This window comes from Syngnathus floridae, chromosome 1 (genome assembly GCF_059516105.1).
Source record: "Syngnathus floridae isolate MCC-2025c chromosome 1, RoL_Sflo_1.0, whole genome shotgun sequence".
Taxonomy (NCBI): domain Eukaryota; kingdom Metazoa; phylum Chordata; class Actinopteri; order Syngnathiformes; family Syngnathidae; genus Syngnathus; species Syngnathus floridae.
This window is the reverse complement of record NC_142413.1, coordinates 6,933,046-6,950,991: the sequence shown is the minus strand read 5'-3', so window position 1 is coordinate 6,950,991 and position 17,946 is coordinate 6,933,046. Positions and strand designations below refer to the sequence as shown.

Sequence of the window (17,946 nt, the reverse complement as noted above, 5' to 3'; positions counted from 1 at the left end):
AAAAAAAAACTCCAACTAGACAAACCAACCTTTATAAAAGAAAATTATTTTCCAATGGTGAGTTGATTGGTGAAACTCAAGCAGAATAACAGACTTTCACCTCATTTCAAATCGGAAAACTGATCCGATCTGAGTGAATTTGTGTTATAAGGTGACGGACTGAATTCAACTCGTAGGTCAAGGCACTTGGATGCTGTACCTAATGAAGCGGCTTTTGGGGCGTTATTGCGTTAAAGCTGCTTACGTCTCCCAAGAATGACATCACATCTTTCACATCACCACTCGCCGGCCCTCCAGTCACGCTTGCACGCTGGCAATTAGATTGGGATGTTTTGTAGACCCCCCTCCTTTGTCTCCCCCCCCTGGCTGATGGGGGGAGGGGGGACACTGATGAAAACTAATGCTCTAATTTGGTTGCCATATTGCCACCTGACTATTAGATTTTTGCCCTTTGTCCCGTTCGCCAGCCACTGTGCTGCTCGGCTAACGCAATTAGCCGCTGCCGCTGTGTTATTGCTTCATGTTCGCACCCAGAGGACACTTTTCATAATAAGCTGACGAAGAGGAAGAGGAGGAAGAGGGTGGCTTGGGGCGTGTGGGGGTGGTTCCATTACAGTGGAACAAAAACGTCCGATTCCGGTGACCCTTTTAATCATGATTCGTATTTCTTTAGCAAAATCTTTTCTGTTAAGTGTTCAGCACAAGGAAAACACCAACAAGTCAGTGCAGATAACAAAAATATTTAATCTTTATCAAAATGAATAAAAACTAAGATAAAAACACAGTAATTTTTCATTAAAAGTAGTCTACATTAATCATGAACAAAGTTTTAAATGATGTATACTTATTCTAAAAAAATAATAAATATTAAAAATGAAATATTGAAACTATTACTTTCACGTACATACTTGCACAGTATTTGAGAACATTATGGAGTTTTATTTTGATAGTCAATTGCATGTGCGCTTGCTGTAAAAAGTATTTTCCATTATTTGTACTTTCATTTGTTTGCCAGGGCAAGTCTAGTTTAGTGTGTTTGTGAATTGACTGACCACACTGCGCCACACTAGATGCGATCGGCGCTTTTGTGACAGAAAGACTTTAGACCAACAGGTCTAAATTGTGGCGTAGATAATGTGATTTTGGTGAATGTGACTAAGGTGCAGGCAAACAGATTCTACGCTGTACCGAAAATAGGGCCTCATAACAGGCAGATATGTGAATGAATACAGTTTGCATCGGGTGTATGTATCATTTCCATAATATGATTTTAAATTATTAGATAATTTTAAAATTTTTGATTTTATGACATTTAATAATTTACATTTTTATTTTTGTTGTTGACATTTTTAGTATTTCTTTTTCATTACATTTTTTTTTCTTAGTATAGTTTTTTTTTAGCCCTCATTCAAGTATTAAACAAAAAAATCTTTCAACACTTATTGTACAGTATTCTTTTTTATTATTATTAGCAGTCAGTACAACTCGCGTAAAAAGTGTAACCTGCCGATGAGATCAGCGCCCGCCGAGCAGCAATCGTTACAAATGGCATCGAGACTGTGTTAACTTTTGTGTTCTTCTCTGCCCGGATGAACATAAAACGTCAATAAAGTGCAGCTAAAGCTACTTTTTGCTTAAATCTTCCTTTTGTTGCTCCAGAGGGGCTTCAATATCAACCCCAGCCTTTTCCAATAAACACACACAGACGTGCACACGCACACAGGTCTGGGATGCGCCTCAAGGCAGGTCTGTTCAATACGTTATGAATACTTGATGCCATTGTGCATTATTCAAGCATCATGATAATGTCAGTTAAGATTGCTTTTTTTTTTTTAAATCATCCACCCCCTGAAATTCACACACAAATCACTGGATAAGGAAAACCTAGACACGCGCTAACAAAAGTAAGGAAGTCTGAGACTTAAAGGAGGAAGCTTATGAATTACAGTAATCCCTTGTTTTTCGCTGGGGTTACGTTCCGTTACTCCAGTGTGACTTATATATGTGTTTTTCTACTGTATTATGCATTTTATGGCTGGTCCGACATATACTCAAGAGTGATTTATAGTCCGGAAAATACGGTAATCAAAAACAACACGTGGACAGATAATATACAAAACCGCCAGGCATATATTCTTTATCTTCTGAGAAATATGATAACAATTACAGCAGCTGAGTAATGAGTAATGAGGAGTCTGTGTTATACTGCCCCCTAGCAGCCATGGCACATAACCAAGGAGCAGCACAATGTCCACTGAATTGAAACAAAAACTAACAAAAAACGCTACATTCGTTATAATCTATTCAATGAAATCCTTACCGAATGTTTTTAATATTGATTACAAAACAATCGAATGTTACTTCCCTCATTAGAAACATGATATTTTTGGGCTTTTTTTGGAAGGGGGGGGGACATATTTATGGCACTTCCGTTCATTTAAACGGGGAAAGATGATTTGCAATATAAATTATGCAATATGCGTTATGGATTAATCTTGCGATCACATGCATTATTTTCAACAGTGAGCTCATATGCGCACGGGAGCTTCCATCCTGCTGTTTGCAAACCTACAAATGACAACGGCGATGATAACGATGAGCACATCATACATAGCTGGGTCCATATCAGACAAGATGCGCCGCATTCATCAGAACGTGGCTAACGGTCACATTTCACGCATGTCAATCCCCCACCGGGAAGAAGAAAATAAAACACACAAACACTCAAGCACCGTGACCTCATTTATGTATTTATTTATGGACATGCAGAGATTAATAATGGAAAAAGACACGTTGGAGCGCAAAGGCAGTACACTAAACCCTCGCAGCAAACTGCCTTCTTATACTATACGTTGCATATTAGATATTTTGAATGACAATTTAATAATTTACTGTCATTTATTTTAGTACTTCATTTGTTCAGTCTTGGAAATCTGTACCCAATCGTGACCACATTTTTTAAACTTATCCCGCAATACTCACATTATTAATGCTGTATCGACAATGTGTGAGAAAGTTGCAATTACTGTCCAAATTGCATGTGATCAAGTCAAGTCAAGTCAAGTCAAGTTTGTGATGGTTGTGATGGTTGAAAAACTGAATTAAAATGCCACTGAAGATAAAATGCTAAATGTTACACTGAAAATAGAAATCAAAAGGATGGATGGATTCTTACTTATTTAATAATCTATACTACTAATTGTAAGCAATATTTACATTTTCAAATCATGACAACACACTACTACGTGCACGCAACCCTGGAAGATGATTGACAAGATGACATCACATTTCCTTTAAAGAGAAGCCAAGATGTGTTGGATGGAAATGAGGATGAATTTCCATTTCTGGAAATACATACGCTCCGCATAATAAATGCACATTCATATGGAAATCCTGTGTTATTTGCATTTCAGATGAATGCTGTAACGCACGCACACACACATGCACATGTAATTTGCAACAAAAACTGCCTTGAGAGGGGGGGGGGGGGGGGTCTGGGGTAATGCTCTCGAGTGTCTTTAATAAGCTTGGAAGTCTCGACGGGTTTGCCACGCGTGATCTTGCATCTTCTAGCACTCACTCATGTAAAAATGTTTTTTTTTTCCTACATTGTATTAGATTTTTATTCGTGATTTTTTAAAAATACATTTTAGGAAAAAACACTCACTTTGAGATTGAATATATTTTGTTTTAGGCATTGAATAATGCATCTGTTATTGTCTTTCCATTTTTTGAAAGAAAACTTCATTTTTTTTAAATTTCTTTCATCAATTTATTATTAAAAAAACATTGATCTTGCAAAATTACATTTTATCATTTTTTATTCTCTATCAATTAAATCAAGATACACAATTCTAAACTGTAGCTATTTTTTAATTTCTGTATTTGTTGTACTATATACTATTTGTTTTACGTTAAGAAAAATAAAGACTTCTTTTAAATGTATTCAATTTATTTCGAAAAACATTTTTCATTTTGTTTTATTAGATCTTTTATTTTGTTTTAATTTATCATCAAAAAAGTCTGCATTCCTTTTCCTATTTTCTTCCACATTAAAAAATGTATTCATTCATTCATTCAGCTCAGTCTTTTTCTACATTTGCGTTGGATTACTAGCCCCGCCTACCTCATTTGCATAGCCAGAATCACCCAAATGAAAAGCAAAACGTACAGGCGTTCAGAAACATCTCGACCAAGAAATCAAGCATTTAAATTAAAGAGCCGGTTGGCGTGCAGTGTTAACCAGTTGCCGGGCAGAACACACGCACTTATTACAATTAATATTCCCAGGGAGGGAAAATATATCATAGGGTATAAAAATATCTCACATTTGTGGCTTAATCGCCTCCGTTAAGACGAGCGACTCCTATGGGAGGACGCATTTCATAAAAAAGCCATCTATGAGGAGCCATTGGGGACCTTCGGGGGACCCTTCCCACAATGCACTCGGGTAGGGGGCTGCGGTAAGATGTATGCAGCCTTCGCTGGTCATCCGCTGATGGCAAGCCCAAGGGGAAGTTCTCAGGGATTTTTTTTTTCCTGCTCGGGAACTGCAATGAGCTTCTTTCTTCCCACGGGATGGCACCGAAGATGGGAATAAAGACAGGAGTGAGGGGGTGCAAGTGGGGTTGCTCCAATTATTTCTTGGTGGGAAAACACTTGAGGAAAGACACAAGATGAAAGGAGATTAAAACGTCTTTTTTTTTTCGGTGACGATATCATAAACACAGAACTCGCAGAGGACAACGGAAGTGTTGTGTTGAGAGCACTCGTCACATACGCCGCTGACTTTTCTTGCGGCTTTTTCTGCTATTCAAATTTTCTTAGACAGCAAAGTATTGCATTTACATTGTATTTATTCATGGAAACATGTCAGTCATGATTTCTTTATTTCAAATTACTTTGATATAAATTGCTACTTATTGTGCCGCTGATAAGTTCAATTGTTTTCCAAGGTTAGGCCATTTTTTTGCTACACACTTCCATATCCAGTTGTGTATTGCTGGTGTTAACTTCAGTGTCAGTGGCATTTCGGTAAGGGGTGTCCAAAATATTTTCATATGTCAATATATCAAGGGTTACATTTATAGAAATCAAAACCTACAAGTGATAAATTTAATCTAAATATGATAAACCCAACCAATTAAGCAATACAGTAAATGTAAGCAAGAAATAATAGTTATTTTTTGCAGGGCTTTAATTTGAGGCTGAAACGGCAAACATTTTTTCCAGATTTTGAGGTGTCCCACAGCCATATTCAAAACCAAAACCATAACTCTAATTTGATATGTTCACAAATCAGACCTTGATGCAACTGAAATATCATAATTCACAAAGCGTTAGCAAAAAGTTACTATTTCAGTGATAGTTTCCTTGCATGTCTAGAAAAGCGAAGTGAAATTTCCATGCTCTATCAAAAGTCATTTTTAAAATGTAAAAAGATGGTCAGCGGGCCGCAAATGGTCCCCAGGCCTGAGTTTGGAAACTGCTGGGTTAGGCTCAAAAGCTTCTTGTTTCTTTACGATCACAACCCCTGAGCGCCACTTGTGGCATCCCACAATGCCTTTCTTCCCATTACACAATTAGTGGAGCTTCCGAGGATGCACTACGGCATTTGTCTCCGTTAGCAATGCAGGTTATTGGCGCAGGTCTTAAAAAACTTCCCGGACACATTAAGAAGGCGAGCGAGGGCGGCGTGTGCCGACACACCGACAAGGGAATCCTAGGTGGCGAAAATCCCCTCCGCCTCGCTTTGCCTCGCCGCTGACTTCAGCAAACCTAATAAATCACTGGCGCTCGCCATCGATTAGCCCGCCACCTACGACCGCTCTCTGACCGCCACTAAGTTAGCGGGGCAGCGCTTACACCATTAGCTAGATGCTCCGCTGAGGCAAAGTTGCTAAAAAGGACGACAACAAGTTACGGTACACGCAAGCAAAACGATGCGCTCGTTTCTTTTACGGAACTCGAAAGACTGGAAGTTAGTATTGACTCCAACTGCAGTTTTCCATTGAGACTTCATCCAGATGGCAATATAGAAAAACTATTTACTTATCGTTAGGCAATTAAGGCCGCCTCTTTACAACACCGCGCTTAGGTTGCAATTATAGAAACCGTCGATAGCACGTGTACAAAACGCAAAATCTGGAGTGGCTCATAATCGATATTTATCCATTAACGTGATAAAACATTTACAGCAAAGACTTCATACCCAGCAGAGATGCTGATTATTAAATGTGTGAGGATCGCTACAAATAATTTAAAGTATGCTTTTAAGAGACTGTTGGGTTAGGTTCTAAGGAAAGAGTTTTGAGCCACAGTTAAGGATTTGAATTAGGCTAGGACATTTATAAATTGGGGTTTTGGACCTGAATTAGGGGTTTAACGCAAGACTTTAAATCTGGGTAGGGTTGGGATCGCAAGCCTGGATTCCAAACTATGGGTAGAGATTTCAAATAGGGATTCTAACCATGATTGTGGATTTAAGCAAGTGTTAGCAGTTGAAAGTATGGCTTCAAATCACAATTTATGTTTTAAACAAAGTTTCGGCTTTTGTGTCACAGATTTTGATGATACAATTGGGGTTGAAACTCGATTAAGGGGTTTTAATCCAAACTTGATTCGTGTTTCAAGTTTGTGTTTCAAAACAGCATTGGGATTTTCAATTTGGAGTTTGGTTTTCAAAACAGGATTAGGATTTTACAACTGGGTTAAGTGTTTAAAGTAGGGTTTCAAGCCTGGGTGAGGTTTCAAAGAACGTTTGGAGATGTAAATGATTATTTCAGAACCCATTTAGGGTATTAAAGTAGGGTGTCAAAACATTGTTGGTTTTAAATAAAGGTTTCAAACCTAGGTTTGGGTTCTAGGTAAAACGAGAAATTAGGGTCCAGAGATTGATTTTTTTTTTTCTTCTTTAAGTGTTGAGAATGCTCACTACATACACCTGCTGGACAAAAGCGGTCAGAAAGTCTATATTGTATTTGGGTTTTGTCTGTGACGCAAAAATCGCAACTTTTCAAGCGTCCTTCTTTCATTTCCTTTTATTCCTCCTTGGCCTCCTCCCTCCTCAGCTGCGCCGTCCTTCCTATCTGCGTCTTCAGCCCCCTGCACCTGTAATGAAGGAATTAGTCGGCCCTGAAATGAACTTCTTGTCCCCGCTCTGCCTGCACATGGAAAAAAAAAAAGCGGTGGAGGAGGAAGACGAGAAGGAGGCGGAGGGCTCCAAATCTGTTTTGACTCATGGCTACCTCCTCTTCCTCTTCAGATTATTCTTGACTCTCGGCGTGCTGTCATTTATTGCTTCAAAGACAACATCTGGAAGAGGAAAAGAAGCTTTTGAAAGCTCAATTTTTTTGCGGATGTCTGACGGTTAAAGCGCAAAAAAAAATTGAAGCCGTTCTAGCGTTGCCTGGATCTTTTCATCGCAAACTAAATCACCATTTGGAGAGCTTTGCCATGCTAAGAAACACTCCAAATTTTACTAGTGTGTTCATCCTTGCTATTATTTAATGTTTCGAAAAGAGAAAGAGATGGAAATGTTTAAAAAGGGCTCAGTGGTGACCCAAAGATTAATGTATTTTTCAATTTAGCCCCAAAAGCCTTGCCAACATGAAATTTGGTTGGTTCGACTCCCATGAGTAAACCCACAAATAAGTCGTAAGAAGCCATACCCAAATGAAAATCGGTCATTTTAGTTTGAGGTGTCCGTTTGAGGCATATGATGGCCATTCATGGGATTTGGAAAATTTAGTCAATTGGACCGAGTCACGTGAAATTTGGTAGGTAAAGGTAACAAATAGACCCACAAAAACTCTCAAAAAGCCCCCCAAAAATCAGCAAATTTGGTTCAATGACGCCAGTGTAGGATCCTCTTGGTCATTCATATGGATTTGAAAATTCAGCCTTCAAAGCCAGTTTGTCTTTGCAACATAAAATTTAGCCGGCAGGTCTACTATTTGGTCTGCTCAAAAAAGAAACGGAAAGTTTGGTCGGTTCAAAGGACCAATTTTAGCCATTTGGGTAATCAACATAGTCAGTATGACTGAGCAACATGACATTTGAAATAAGAATCACCAAAATAGTCTAAAATAATTATGCTCAAAAAGAGACAGAAAGTCAGTAATTTCTTACAAAGAACTTGTAATCATTTTTGACATTCACACAGATTTGAAAATGTGGTCCTCAAATCCAGTAGCAACGCAAAATTTCTATCTTGAGCAGAAACGCAAAAAGTCATAATAAGCCATTTTCAAAAAGACACTTGAAGGTGGCCTTTTGGGTTGAAGGAGACATTTTCAAGATATTTTTACCTTTTGTATAAATTTGAAAATGATTTTGATTCCAGCTGTAGCGACATGCAATTCAGGAGCCAAGTCAATTCTTAGCAGCACCACAAAAAGCGGCTAAATAAGCAACACTTGAAATGAACTTTGAAAATTGTTTGGACAAGTTCAGATATTCATATCATAATAATCAAAATAATAATGCACAACTTATTAAGAAAACTATCAAATCTCATTTAATTTAAATGACGGCTCTGCAACTAAACTGCTCTGAAAAGTTTAATCCAGATCTGATACGAAATTAAAAGAGAACATGAACAATCCTCTTCTCCACATCTCCCGGGAAATCTCATGCTTATCCTTCTGTAGATCCAGCAGACATGATACATCTGGATATAAGATGTGACCTCCTTTTGGGAGGTTCATCATTTTTTCTTTTTCTACTCTCCACCATTTTAACGGAGGGCTTCGCTCTTTGTGAGTTCATAACGGACCAAAATCCAAATCCCCAAATTAATCCTATTCAACTTTGAATTCGCCTATTCTTCTCTCTACCGGTTTCAAACAATGGTTCGAACCAGTTACAAAGTCCTGTTACGGTTCAAAAATTAGACCCAAAGTCAGCGTTAGAGTTTCAAATTCAGAATCAAGCTGTGGAACAAAATGTATTTTCTTGCAAGCGTCACACAAAATCCTTCATTGTAGCTCACCTGTTCCTTTTTTTTTTTTTTTTTTTTTTTGGTATTTTGAGGCGGCTTGAACAAAGTCCGCTCACTGGGGAGGATTTTGAGAAGAAAAAGGATGTTTGCTGATTGAGAGCTTTAAAGGCACAATGAAGGCGTAATTGAAAAGGCGGCTGGAGCCCCGACAGCCTTTTGTCATATCTTTTTAATTAACTTTCCTTTTCTACCGCACGATCGCAACCGGCGATACGGCCAAACGACGACGCTGACACACGCTACAGACGTTTTGTTCATTAAATTGTGCATTTCCAAGCACGCGGGGCTAATTAAAATCCAGCCGGAATGACCAAGAAACCCAAGACCAAGAGGAAATGTCCACTCGGCTTTGATCATGACACACACAAGTGAAAACAATATGACAACAGTGCACAATCAACTTTAATTACTCCCAGAAAAAAAAATTAAAAGTGTTTTTTGTTTTTTAACATGCATGCTGCCGCGTTTTCGTGATCTGGATTCTGGATTGAGATTTTGGTTTCATTTTGAATACATTTAGTTGCGTGTCATGTTGTGTCCTGATATCTTGTGGTCCGTTTCACGTCTGCCTTGTTAGGCTTTTTACTCCGTGTGTTGTCATCGGCCTCTTATTCACCAAGAGGTGGACGTTTCAAGACAGGGGTTTCCAGGTTACACTTTGTAATTAACGGTTTGAATTTAGGTAAGGGCATCAAACTAGCATATTGAGTCTGGATTCCATAAAATGGATGGATTGGATGGATGTTTACAGTATTCATTATTGGCTAATGCTAATAGAAGCTCAAAAACGTTTGCCTAGCAACAAGTGATGCTGTCTGTTTTATAGTGTTTTTGTTCACTTTTAATTTTAAAAGGAATTTTAGTATTGATCAGAATCAAAAGCGACAGCAAGTTGAGCATTTTTTAAGTTAAGTGCTCGGCGACCCATCCTTTGTCCAGGAGAAAACGAGAGCAGTGTGGGTGGATATCAGCACAAACCTGGTTGAAAAAGAAAAATTGAAAGAAAAGTGAAAATGGGCTTGGAGGTTTTTTTTTGTGCGGTTATCAACAAGATCAGGTTGTCCATGAGGTTTTGAGCGGATGCACAAAAGCCTCTTCACCAGACAAGAGTCCAATCAGATAAAGAGAAAGTGTGCCGATTAATTTTCTGTTTGTCTTTTTTCTACGCTGGAGGGCTCCACAGCCTCTTGATGCCGTAATAGAGGCTGAGGAAGCAGCAGAGAATCATTTGGGATTAATGATTGCGGCCATTTTGAGAGGACGTTAGATTGGTGTGTAATTAGGCTTTAATCCCGGGGTTAAGGTTTCAAGGTAGGATTTTTAGTCAAGACTTCAAGATGGAGGTTTAATCACGATTTGAGGACAAGATTAATGTTTCAAACTATGGTCAGACCTTAAAAGTCGGGTTTTAAGTAAGGCTTGGGATTTCAAAGAAGAATTTGCAGGGGTTAAAGCTCGGCTTTCAAGTTGGGGTTCCATTTCAAAACAGGATTTCTAGCCAGGGTTAAGGTGTCAAGTAAGGTTTTAAGGACAGGGCTAAGATTTCAATCGGTTCATAATTTAGTGGATTGGGTTTCAAGAGTAACAGTTTGAAAGTAGGGTTTAAGCCTGGGTTGGAATTTAGACATCACATAGAAAAAAAAAAGGGATTTCAAGTCAGGGTTATTAGATGGAATCAAGATCCATCATGGAAAATGGGGCTTTAAATCCAAAATAAAGGTACAGGGTTGACATTTAAAGCTCTGTTTCAAAATTGGGTTAGGGTCTTCAAGTTTTATATAGAACCACAAATCTCAATATAAAATTGACAAAAAGTTCACTGCGCCGAGGAAACCGACAGACACAAACAAAAAAACTCGTCCAAATTCAAATCAACCCTAACCTAATTGGAAGTCATAGAATAATAGCTACACTTAGCATTCTTCCGGAAAATTCTCTCTCTGTCATTTTAAATGAGGGCGTTGTTGATAAATTCATCGTCAAGAGTTCATTTACGCAATTAAGAGCTGTCATGGGGCGACCTGTCACAGACTGTCCGATCACAATGGGTTAGTCCTGGTTCATGTTGGTCTCCAGATGTCAACGGCTACAATAAACAAATAGCGAGGGCAGTAGTTTGTTTATCAAATGAAGTACACATGATTTTTCGAGTACTCCGCGGAACACATTAGGCGGCCACGCAGCGGGTCTCAGTTCAACTTGAGTGCCGTCCATGCCGCCATTAGAAGCCTGCTCGCTAATTAGCGCGGCGCTAACAACGTCAGGAAGAGGCAGCGGCTTGGTCAACAACTCCACAAAGCTCAGTCATGAAGGCAGAAAATATTTATTTCTCTTCAGACAAAATGCTATTGTGTCAGCCTGAAAATATGTATTTGGTTTGCTCACTTAGTTTAATTGAAAATATCTAATACTCCACATTTGATTGGGGGAGAAAAAGCTACAAGATTTACAGAAAAAAAACAAAAAAGCTTTCTATTACTGTTGTTTTTTTTTATCCCACTAAACTTAGCTTAGCTTGTTCACACATGCATTTTCATAGGGTGGAAACATCGAACTTTGATGTCCACACTGGAAAAACGCCTTATAGTCGTGGATAACCAAATGACCCAAAGAGATGTAGACTGGAATTTTTTTTGTGATCACGAGCTACTTATATATGGTAAACAATATATCTGGTAAACTGTTCCCATTTTTTGAACTGTCAAAACTATGACTAAACATGACCATAACTCTCATACGGGCTCATTTTTGTTCATTCTTCCACATATTACTTTTATAATCCTTCAAGCATAACACCTGTATCCTATGATACTAGTATTATTGGACACAGGAAAGTAAATTATATCAGATAATGGTATGCTTAGCCACCCGTTTCATAATCACATATACTGTATTTTCCGGACTATAAGGCGCACAGGACTATAAGGCGCACCTTCAATGAATGGCCCATTTGAAAACTTTGTCCTTTTATAAGGCGCACCGGACTATAAGGCGCGCCATTAATGCATCATGTCAGATTTTTAATCCTAATTAATTCATTCTCCATTTTATCTTTTTTATTTCAACTTCGGACGCAACAAATTACTTGATAATCACAAAATAATGATCCATAGTCTTTTTGATTCATGATTCATAGTCTTCAGCGGGCCACTTATGATTGATTTCATGACACAATACTTCAGGCCAGTTTAGATTTAGGAATTTGGTCCATATATAAGGCACACCGGACTATAAGGCGCACTGTCGGCTTTTGAAAAATGTTTAGGTTTTTAGGTGCGCATTATAGTCCGGAAAATACGGTAGTAAAATCCGCAAAACATTGTAATCTTGTGTTAGCGGACAAAATTATCAAGTACCTGCTTCGTCGTCGGACATGTATCATGTCAAGAGCCACATGTGTGACTTGACATGTGTATCTCTGGACACATATGCCATTGTCAACCTGAAACGTTAGAACCAGTACATGCATTGACAGGGTTATCTCGAGTCCTGCTGCTGCTAAAGGAACTTTTTACCTTTTGTGGGCGTTCAGGGTTAGCAGCTTAAAGTGCACTTTCGCTTTCAGGTGGAGGGAAAAAAGATGTTATTGACACAAATTGCTGGTGAATCTGCAATGTGTTCTTGAAATCTTCTATTTGAATTCAGCTGAACATCAGCGGCAGCCCTTTTGTATCTGCGCCAACCTCACATTGAACTTTGATAATGACTCATTGAAGGGAATTCAGACAGCTTGTGTTTGCCATGAAAAGAGGAGCCACTTCATCTTCTAATTATTCACATACACACACACGCACACATGCACACTCGAAGGATGAGGCCTTTCACTGCTAATGCATTGACAGTCGGTATTTAAAGAAGTTCAAAACATGAGCAAGGAGCAAAGAATTTCCTCTGACCTTGCTGATGTTTCGATAAACAATAATAATCATTATTATGGTGATTAAGGCAGAAACTTGTGATGAATAGGCCTTTGCATCTACCTTTTTCATCGGCAATGCTCAAAATGTTGGTATGTTGGTCAAACTTTGACATGATGAAACCACATACGATGGCAAAAACGTTTTGAAAAGTACTGCCTTCGTTGGAGCTCATTTGGACAAATTCCATTCTGGGTTTGACCCGCAAATGGCTGCTTTAAACCAAAATGGAGACTTGTTCAATTTATTGCATGGAGAATCTAGGTCAACGATAAATTGACTTAATATCATATATAATTCAGCATCCAAATAATAATTGAATGCAATAACAAAACACAGGTGGCCCTAGTAAAGAGCCCTGGGGAACTCCAAATTAGAGCAAGAGCTTTGTATTTTGTCCTTGCTAAAAAATGAAGCAAACACATGTATCATCATTTGTATCATCTGACAGAAGAAAAAAGTTTTCCTCCGCACACCGCCTGTTGTGTTTTTCAGCTTCTCGTTGCCGACCCCTGAGGAGAAAACTGCGGTTTAACGGCATCCTTCCTTTGAAGACAAGAATGTTACAAACGAGGACCAAGTTGCGAGTAAGTATTTCAGCTCCAGGATGTTCATCTTCTTTGTGAGATGTGAAGAGCGAATAAGCTCTGATTATTTCGGGCTGACATCACATCACAACTAAATCACTCAACACTGGATGATTTAGAAAAAAAAAAAAAAAACCACCTCTGTTTCTACACAAGCATATTAGAATCACACGGTATAATACTGCAAAATTTTTGAATCATTGGACACCTGTATAATTAAACTGGTGTACCTGTAGGAAATAACTTTTATACTTTATATCAGGGGTGTCAAACGGAATTTTTTCACTGGCCGGATTGTAGTCATAGCTTCTTTCGGAGGGCCATTATGACCCAACCCAAATAAATGTATGAGCACCTCATATTATATACAGTAAAAGCTACAAAACAAACTGACAACTCGTTTTCAAATCAGACGAGTAAAAACTGGTCAAATATTAAAAAAAAAAAAAATTAAAAGTGAAGACAATTTGTAATTCTAGTAATGACACACAAATTTGATCAAATTTGTCTTTGCGGGCCAGATAAAATGATGTGGCGGGCCGTATCTAGCCCCCGGGCCTTGAGTTTGACACCAGTGCTTTATATCATTAGGGACCTGTGTCAATGGACGCCTGCATCCTTGGACACTTGTATGATTGGACATGGCGTTAGCTTACATTGAAACAATTCAAAGCGCCATTAAAACGCACACTATGTTTGTTCTATTATGTCCTGGTGAAGCTTTGATGTCCTGGCTGGCGTGGAGATGATGAAAGTCAACATTGTCACGTTGAACATGGATAAACAGCGGCTGTTAAAACTCCGGTGAGCATTTTCACCGTGTTAGCGGGCATTAATGAGCAGATGAGGAGGAGTTTGGCGTACTCTACAGCCACCCCTGCGCATCACTCTGCGGGGCACCACAGGCGGCTGGGCTGGTGGGGTGCTTTACATATAGGCGGATGTTAACGCTCATTAGCCTCGCTACAGGCTCAAAGTGGAAGAAAAATATGTCGAATGTGTCCTAAAGTGTTCTACTCGTCTCGCAAATGTCACAGTTTTACTTTAAAATCCACTTTCTAGAAGGGTCTTTTTTTTTTTTTAACAGTAAGTCTCAAGTTTATTTATAGAGGACTTTAAAAACAATCACAGCTCCATACAAAGTGCCAAGTAAAAATCAAATATATAAAAAAAATAAGATAAAAGTAGAACACAGACATGGCACAGGGCATTGGAAAGGTACACCTGAAATATAAATATAATATTAAATATAAAATATAATAGACAAAATCTGGATTTTTGAACACATGTATCACTGGACAGACATCTTGGAAAAATGTATCACTTTCCTTCTGGTTTGGCTTTCGTTATTCCTAAATTCTTTGTTTGTTTTAACAGCAAAATAATTTCATTAGGTAGATGCACAGATTTTAGACATGAAAGTTTCCATCTGTTATTAGCATTGAGCCACATGTAGCTAACTCATGATAACACAATCAAGTGTTTGTAATGCTGACTCATTGTGGTCAGGGTTAAGATTTTAAATGAGCATTACCAACAATGGTTTAGGTTTCAAATTAAGAGTCCAAACAATGGCTGTGGTTTTAATGTTGCGGTTTCAAGCAGGCATTAATATTGTGGTTGTTATTTCAAATTAGGATTATAAACTCGGGTTAGGTTTGAAAATGCAGTTTCAAGAGTGGGTTGGGCTTTGAATAAAATGTTAAATATTTTTTGGTGGGATTGATTTGGTCGCTCTTGCTGTGTTTGTACACAACCTGTTTTGTGTGTGTGTTGTTTTTGTTTTTTACTATCGTTTTTTCTTTTTTCTTTTTTATATCCGAAACAGGCGGCGGCGTTTCCCTGCGGCTTGACTTGCCAAACGTTCTCTCGTCTCCCCGGGCGACCTCCACCTGCCATATTTACCCACAATGCATCCAGCGGAGTCCAATAATGAAAAGCAATCTCAGCCCAAATGTCACAAAAGCGTGGAGAAAAAAAAAACAAAGGAAGAAAAGAAATGCTCGTCGCAACAGAGCGGCTGTGCATAGCTCACCTTCAATAAAACCATCAGCCAGCTTTTAACCTCCAGCGGACGCGTTTCATTCATTCATTTGTTTGGAAGTGGGGACTGACACCGGCCCCTTTGTGGCGGGGTCAAAGTTCAAATGAGCCGAAGACATGCCAACGCGACACTAACACCACATAGCCGCGCCACGTTTGGTGACTAGTCGTAAGGTTCAGGATTTAAATTACGGTTTCAAAATATGTCTCAAAATGACAAGTAGGATTTCAAACTTCCAAGTAATGGTTAAGGCTTCTAGTGAAAAAGTTGTGTTAGGGTTTTATATTTGGCTTTCAAACATGAATTACAATTTCAAAGCAGGGTATCAAAGTTGGGTTTCTCGTCAGTGTTTCAAACTAGAGTTACGGTTTCAAATTTAAACATTGGTTGGGTTTCGAGGAATAATTAAGGGTTCAAATTAAATTTTAAAACCAGCGATCTTTATCTCAGACTGCTTCTTATCCTAACCATAGAGTCAAATAGGGGGAGGGAGGCGCCACCACTTTTTAATTTTTTTTTCTTTTTTTTTAAGCAGACACGGCGGTGCTTGGCGTTCACCTCGCCACGGCAAATACCAGCTGCCAATCATCCACCGAACAACCTTTTCGCCGATTCTTCCGCTCTGAGGGGGAAACTCTCACAAAGAGTCTCCCGCTCGCCCCTTCTGTACTGACACCAGCAAATATTTGAACAACATGAAAGCTTTGACGTCTCCTCTTTAGTATTTCAACACGTTTACTAAAACTGTAAACTTGTTTCCACGTCAACATACACATTTTCAAAACGATTTTGCAAATTTAAAGAGCATCCGAGGTCTCTGATTGATATGTCCGCTGCTGCCAGATTTTCTATTACATAACTCTGAGCCACCTTTAAATCGCAAAAAAACACCCCAATTGTGGACGATTACTTAAAGTTATCGTCTATCTTGCGGGATAGGAGAAATTGTCCAAAGCTCAGACGGGCAGGACACGAGGCCTTCTAACTAACACGGCAACTGCTGACAGAATTCTCCACCTTTGAGTTCACAAACGTACAATTGTTGACGCGCTCCCGTCAGGCTTCATTGTGCGCGGCGGCGGCTCATTGTTTGCCACCACAATATGGCAGTGAATGATGAGCTGTGTTAGCGATAGCCGCAGCCCGATAAACAGCAGGCGGCAAAACAATGGCTGTCCGGGTTTAATGAAAACACACACACACGTGCGTGAACACGATTGCACGCACACACACAACTTCCAAATTAGCAGTCAGAGTGCAACATCATAATTAACAAAAAAACAATTGCGGTATTATTTTCCGTTTTAATGAAGTGTCGGGCTTCCTGAGAGTGTAAAAGTCTTTTAATCCCTACGATAAATCCTTAATCGTTTCATGTGAGGAAAAATTAGCCGTTGCTATTATGGATTATTTCCACATGTGATTATTTTGATTGTGCAGTTGTGATGAAGAATGTTGAGAGGCGATATTGTGTTAACTTGGCCCAATTATTTTTTAAATGGAAGTAAAAAAATGATCATCGCTTCAATATTGTCCTTTCTTGGCTAAAGACTCGGATTAGAATTTCTTTGGTGGAATAAGAATTAAGATAACATTTTAAGAACTATTAAAACTGATTACGAACCTCACGGCTCACCTGGTTACTTGGTATGGTCAAGTGACGTTCGCAATGCGAGCCGGGGGGCACTTTGAAGTCAAGTCAAGTCAAGTCAAGTCAAGTCAAGTCAAGTCAAGTCAAGTCAAGTTTATTTGTATTATATTCTTATACATTATATTCTGAGTCACTACGTACTTTGCACCTTGAGCCGGCGTCCACGATCCCATCTCAACACTTGAGCGCTTGTTGAATTTTTGTAGGACTTTTTTGATATGTGCGGCATTCCTGCGCCGCCCCCAGCTATTTCCTGTCAGGCATCAGACGAGCTGGCAGCATCATCGTTAGCGACGCCGTTATCTGATTCCCTCAGAAGACGGCGGGGAGTGATGAAATAAATAAAAATCCCGGGATGAATCCTTCACAAGCCTCAAACACACGTGTGATGATGAGAATGATGATGATGACGAGGAGGAGGAGGATGAGAAGGATGCGACTTATGACAATTCCAAATGATTTTTGATCAGGCAAATGAAATAAGGCAAGCTGATACATGAAAAAAAATATAGCCTTCAGAGGAATTTTGGACTTGTCATGTTTAGTTTGGATGCACGAGAGGTGCAACTTTGAATGCAACATTTCTTAAAGGGACAGCACCTCTTTCACAAATTACATTTATGATGTATATACGGTTGTTTGGAAGCAGGTGACCGGGCCAACCTGAACTGGTTGCCAGCCAATCACAGGGAACACATAGACACACTCCCAGTCACACCTACGGGTAATTTGGAGTGGTCATTGGG

At 39.1% G+C, this 17,946-nt stretch overlaps 2 long non-coding RNA genes across 3 annotated transcripts in view; one reads left to right on the top strand and one right to left on the bottom strand.

Moving 5' to 3' along the window:
- Nucleotides 1-15,884, top strand: part of LOC148403777 (uncharacterized) — a 36,255-nt gene extending 20,371 nt beyond the window's left edge. The window contains exons 2-4 of one of the 2 annotated variants that reach the window (XR_015861495.1): nt 13,414-13,505; nt 14,226-14,309; nt 15,334-15,884. This is a non-coding gene — a long non-coding RNA (uncharacterized LOC148403777). The remainder of the gene's footprint in view (nt 1-13,413; nt 13,506-14,225; nt 14,310-15,333) is intronic. The other variant, XR_015861494.1, reaches the window with a different exon arrangement.
- Nucleotides 5,386-17,610, bottom strand: LOC148403776 (uncharacterized). The gene is made up of 3 exons (XR_015861497.1): nt 17,342-17,610; nt 7,248-7,314; nt 5,386-7,163 (listed from the first exon to the last, which is right to left on the bottom strand). It is a non-coding gene; the product is annotated as an uncharacterized LOC148403776 (long non-coding RNA).
- Nucleotides 17,611-17,946: the final 336 nt, after the last annotated feature.